Consider the following 6,292-nt stretch of genomic DNA (forward strand, 5'->3'; position numbering starts at 1 on the left):
AAGTATAAAAAATTATGGCTGGGTGTGGTAGCTCACACCTGTAATCCCAGCACTTTGGGAGGCTGAGGTGGGTGGATTGTTTGAGCCCAGGAATTTGAGAACAGCCAGGACCCCATCACTACTAAAAATATAAAACTTAGCAGGATATAGTGGCACATGTCCATGGTCTCAGCTACTTGGGAGGCTGAAGTGGGAGAATCATTTGAGGTTGCAGTGAGCTATGATTGTGCCACAGTACTCTACCCTGGGTGGCAGAGTGAGACTCTGTCTCAAAAAAAAAATGTATAAGAATTAGCCAGGTATGGTGGTACATGCCTGTAGTCCCAACTACTTGGGAGGCTAAGGTGGGAGAATCACCTGAGCCTGGAAGGTTGAGGCTTCAGCGAGCTGTGATTGTGTCACTACATTCCAGCTTGCGAGACAGAGTAAGACCTTGGCTAAAAAAAAAAAAAAAAAAAAAAAAATTCAGGGATAAGGATGTAACTCATGACAGGCCAATGAGAGTCAATTCTAGGACTTTTGAAACCACTGGAAAAGAGAAATGCTCAATCTATTGGGTTGCTGTCCTGTGAGATAACAGGGCAGAGCTTCCAGAGAGCAATTTGCCACCTCCTGGGGTTCACTGGCTTGAGAATGAAACTAGCACAAGCAAAGGAAGAGCTGAGAGATAGAAACTCCTTGTTGATATTTTTCCCCCTCTGGATCCAGCCACGTATAGATGTTTGGGCCAACACATTTGCTTTGAAGCTTAAGTCCATTTGATTTGGGTTCTGTCCCTTGCGACCAAAGGAGTATTGAGCCATGTATGGCCACGTAGCTAATAAGAAGCTGCTGGTTGCACAGGCAGCATCTGGGGAAGGCTGGAGTCGAGCCCTGCACTTGCACATCACACAAATGACCATGAGCAGGTCAGTGGCCATGGCCATGGGAAAAAAACTAGAAACGAGTGAGCTGGCTATGTTTCAATACCTGCTAGCGGAAAAACACAATGATTTCCTTTATGTTTTTCAGGGGTTGAGTCATCCAGGTCAGTCCTGGTTTGGCACATTAACTTATTATTCCTGCCAAGGGAGATGGTTAAGATGGGAGGGTTGATTTATTTGAGTACACATGTGTCAACATCATCCTGGACAAAAAAGAAGTAAAATGCAGATATGCTTTGCTGGCATGTGTTGTGACCCAAGAGGCCTCTTCTTGGCCTCAAAGACCAAAAGCCACGATGTTAGACATTGTTTCAGTCTTGAACTTGACCAAGCATGGGCAGGCACCTGGTATGATGGTGACATAGGGTTCCTGGGAGAGGAGAGTCCTCTCCCCGCACCGTGGACAGGGTAGGAGGATTACTTTCTATTGAGTGGTCCGAGACAAGAGTGGTGGGAAGGAGCCAGTTATTTGAAGAAGCCAGGAAGGAGAGCAGAGCAGGTGCTAAGGAGGAGTGAGGAATAGTGAGAAGGCTAGTGTGGCTGAAAAGGGGTGAGTGAGGGGGACAGGGAACTGCCCTAATCTCTCCACCCATTTTGAGTCTTGACCATCTGGTATTCTCTAGCACTTAATATATTTAATCTCACCTTTTGTGCATCAAGCCATCCATTCATCCATTCCGCAAACATTTATCACACCTGACAGTGGGGAGGCGCTAAGTCTTGAAGGAAGGGTTTACCAAGCACAAGGGGCAAGACACATCCCCCGCCACTACCCCCACCAGGCAGAGAAAGGTCTGTGAGCCAAGTCCTGGAAAGAAAAAAGCTCACCATTTGGGTGGGGCCTGTTGGGCAGGGCTTTGAATACCCAGGGGCACTCCACCATGTGGAGAGCATAGAAAACCTAAATGCAGAACTCCAGAAAATACTGATATATGGGGAAAAAAATTGTAATGAAATCCATGATTCTGGAATAAGTCAGATCTAGTCTTATACTATATTCTAATACAGCCAAGTGGTAGCAGGAACTGAAGGTTTAAGAGAAAGTGAGAAGAGAAACACTTAAGATGGAGACTATTCTATTAATTAGCTGCTGCTTCTTTTTTTTTTTTTTCTGACAACCAAGTAAACACCATCATTAGTTAATATTAGTGATGCCCAGCTTGGTTCAACTTAGACAGCACCTGTTTTCTGCTGAGTGTCATTTGGATTGACTGGCATAGGCCAGAGGGAGCTGTTTCAGGGCCTCAATCAGGCAGTGACATGATCAGATTTGTGCTTTGGAAAGGTCACTGTGGCTGCAGGATGAGGAGGGAAGAGACGGGTGGCTGCTAGCAGGCTGCTAGAAAAATGTACAAGATGAGAGCCAGAATTTGGGCAGAGACAGTGGAGATACAAATTCCCTGAAAGCAAAAGTTTTACTCTGTTTCGTTCTTTTAGCAGTGCCCAGCAAGAGCTAGGCACAGCCACTAGTAGATTTTTAGAAATGCCTACTGTATTGAATTGTCTGGTACTAAAAGCTACGGGACTCCAGACAAAACAAAACTGTTGCCTCTCTCCGGAGTCTCCCTTCTTGGGAGAGGCATCATAGCTGAAGACAGACCCAGGTAGGGAGTTTTCTGTTGTTGGAAATACTCAAGGTTTTGAGGAACTGTTTGGAGACGTAGAACACACAACTCCTGTTACCTGAACCTGGCCCGTATCTGTCTGTTAGATCTGTGCCGACAAGACATGTGTTAGGCTTGGGGGTTTTTGCTGCTTGATAAACAAACAATCATCTGTCTTTCTATAGGTGGGAGAAAGGCCAATGTTAAAAGGTGTCTTTGAGACTGTTTAGCCCCCTCTTCCACATGAGCGTGCACCACAGACACATCTGGATTCCCAAGGTCCAGAACAAGAAGCTCAGAAATGTGCTTAGATTTCCAAGTGTTCAGTTCTCAACATCATGCCATTCTCTTTGGAGTTTATGATGCCTTCCAGGGAGAGCGGAGCCCACGTGAGCTTTCCAACAGCAAGACTACTGTTGTGATCAATCACATTGCCCATTTGTGGAGCACTTACTCTATGCTGAGGTTCTATAAGGGCTTCACAAATCCTATCTCATTTAAATTGTTTTCACCAAAGGTGTGTGTCCCACTGCTGACCTGTTGTGCTAACCATCCCCTCTCAGTACTTGAAAACCTGCTCCTGCCCAAGTCATGGCCTGGCTTCACTGGGGTTCCCTCCTGTACTGAATGAGATGACAACAATGAAACACTTGTCCCCAAAAGTGACTTATTGGATTCGTTGGCAGAATGTTAGAAAGTGGGTATGAAGCCCAAGAAACAGGACGCTGAGCCTCACCAAGCCCAAGGAGTATGACGGAATCCGAGCCCAGGCCAAGAATGAGTCACAATGAAAGCTTTTAAAATGTAAAACCATCAACCTAGATTTCAATTCCAAGGAAACACATACTTGGCCATCGGGGAATGCTTTAAAAAAAAACAAAAACAAAAAATCAAGCTTAAGTTACTTGACAGGAAAATAAAACAGCCAACGAACATTCAAACATAATGATTTACATCCTTCCCCAACTCCCTTCCAGTGTGGGTCAGGGCGAACACGGACCATGGACGTGACTGGAGCCAGGAGTGCATGTCCTCTCTGGGTTTCCTCTTCATTAACACTATTTCAGGCACACAATCCCATACCTAAACACAGCCTGGTTAGAGCTGCACGGTGCTACCTTTGGGCTGTTATGCCAATTTCCTGGATTTTCATGACCTCCCTGCTGTTGGGCTCTTGAGTTGCTTGGGGTGGCTGTTTTGGGAATACGAGGGTTTTTCTTCCGTTATTTATGTGTGCAAGCAGTGTTCATTTCGCTCAAAGAAATGGAAGCTTGATTGATTTCCTAAATGTAAGAATGAGATTGTCCTGTAATAAATATTTAAGACTGACCAGGAAAGGCGACCACCATCTGCTTAAACACAAGACCAGGAATTATTCTGTTAAGCTTCCTGAACGGAGGGAATGAATGAATTACCATCCTATACAATATCTGCTCAGCACCTGGTAGTTTACAAAGAGTTTTCACTTATCTTATTTGATCTTCACAATAACCCCAGAGAAGTAGACAGGGCACGGATTACGAGGATTACGAAAAACCCACATTTTTTTCTTTCTTTCTTAACAGATAAGGGCTCTAAAGGCTTAAAGTCACTCGAGGGAGGTCGGAGAGTTTGGGGACTAAATCTCAGGTCTCTCATTCATTCATGCACATATTTTAAAAATATTTATCCGGAGCCTGTTCCAAGCCAGATGAGACGGCAGTGGGTACAAAGATGAATAAAACACGGTCCCTGCGTAGGAAGATCACGTTCTAGCCTGGGGGAGAACGCCAGGAAAAGTAAACAAGACCCCCTGCTTTGCGAGGTGATGAGTGCTGGGGAGATAGGAACAGAGTGGGGACCATGTTTCTAATCTGATTCTCCTACCGACAACCAGCTCAGTTGTTATTTACAAATAACTGTCCCCTAAAGGGGCGAGGGGGGAGGCTTGGCCGTGCTGCTGGGGTCAGAGCTCGCGGGGGGATCTGCCGCGGGTGAGGACAGAACTCTCCCTTATTGGGCAAATATTTCCTGGGGCACCGCGCTAGGCACACAGACTCCCCGAATTTCCCTCCCCAGGGCCTCTGTCTTTGGATGGCCTGTCAGCGCGCCCCTGCAGCCCCCAACCCGGCCCGCGAGGCGACCCGGTCCCCTGTCGCCCGAATCTTCCACCGCAGCGAAGCGTCCCCGGGCGAGTGCCCCGCTCTCCGCGCAGAGCGGAAGCTGGCGGGTTCTCACAGTAAACTCGCCCAGCCCCGCTCGCGGCTCTCTCGATTTTACGTGGGTTTCGTTGTATGCATTTTGTTATTTGCCTCAATAGATATGTTTGACATTAATTTTTAGTTCCACAACGAACGCGCGGGAACGTTCTCCGTGAGAGAAAAAGCACGGCGGGGGGCAGTTACCGGCGTTTCCCCCGGTCGTCTGGGGGTCCCGCAGGCGCCCCGCGGGTGCCGCTGTCCGGCCGGGGTCCCTGGGTGAGCCGCGGGCACCGGCTTCGCGTCTCCCCGGGCGCGACTCCGCTTTGCAAGCGCTCAGCACACGGGAAACCCTCGGAAAACACACGTGTGTAAAGTTTGTTCCACGCAGAAACAAAGGACGCGTGGGAGCCGCTTCTGGGGCCTAGGTGTTTTGTTGGAACCCCACTCCGGAGTCCGGTCCGCACCCTCGCCCGGCAAGGGGAAGCCGGCCCTGCACTGGGAAGCCGGCCCTAGACAGACCGGGGGCCCGGAAGGCGCAGCAGCACAGCTCTGCGCCCTCGACCCGCTCCCGCCGAGCGCTGGGCCAGGCCCTTGGCCTCAGGCCTCCCGGGCGGCTCCGGGCCGGACCAGGGTCTCCATCACTGGGCGCCCGCCTGTTTCTGGGCCCCGTGCTCGGGCCCGGGCGGCTGCTGCCCGACGCGGCCCCAAGGAGCCCCTGCACGAACCCAGCCGACCTGGCCCGGGGCGGCAAGCCAGGGTGCTTAGGGCGCCCCGGGCCTGGCCAACGGCGAGAAACCGGGCCCGGGACGCCAGGGGCGCGGGGGGCTCCGGGCCAGGGCCCAGGCGAGGAACAGAGATATTTTTCGCGGGGACGGGGGCAGGAGGTGTCAAAGTTTTCGGGGAACTTTTCCACTTGAGATTCCACGACCCTGTAGTGCCACCTACAGAAAGCGGCAGCTGGGGAGGGCGGGCGCCCCCAACGACCCCCGACTGCCGGCGGCTGCGCGGCCAGACTGCCTGGAGCTCTCGCTTTTTTTTTTTTTTTTTTTTTTTTTTTTCTCCCAGGTTGTTTGGGGGGGTGCTATTTTTTCATGAGGGCAAAAAAAAAAAAAAAAAAAAAAAAAAAAAGCGAGCGCCGGCGCCTGCAGTAGAGCGTGCTTGGCCTGCAGAGGCAGTCGTCTCCAACTTTTCCTCTCCCGCTCCAACTCCCCGCGCCCAAAACTTCGGCTCTCGGGGAGCCCAAATTTGCCTGCCGCGCAACTTCCACTCTAATGCAGGGACCAAGGGCCCTGGCAGCGGTTTGCAGCCTGGGGGTCACGCTCCCCAGGCTCGGGCCTGCTCGCTGGCCTGCTCCTAGTGCCTAGACCCAGTTGGGGAAGGCGAAACGGGGCGCCCCAGGAGCACCCCGGGAAAGGGCGGAGCACTCTCGTGCCCCGGGGCAGGAGTGCAGGGAGCTCCCGCGCCCGGAACGTTGCAAGCAAGGCTTGCGAGAGTCGCAGGGGGGCACTCGCGAGGGACGGACAGGAAGAGGGCCAGGGGGGACGCCAGAACCCGGGACCACAGCACGGAAACGGCCCGGGGCTGA

This window comes from Mandrillus leucophaeus, unplaced genomic scaffold (genome assembly GCF_000951045.1).
Source record: "Mandrillus leucophaeus isolate KB7577 unplaced genomic scaffold, Mleu.le_1.0 Scaffold41, whole genome shotgun sequence".
Lineage (NCBI taxonomy): Eukaryota > Metazoa > Chordata > Mammalia > Primates > Cercopithecidae > Mandrillus > Mandrillus leucophaeus.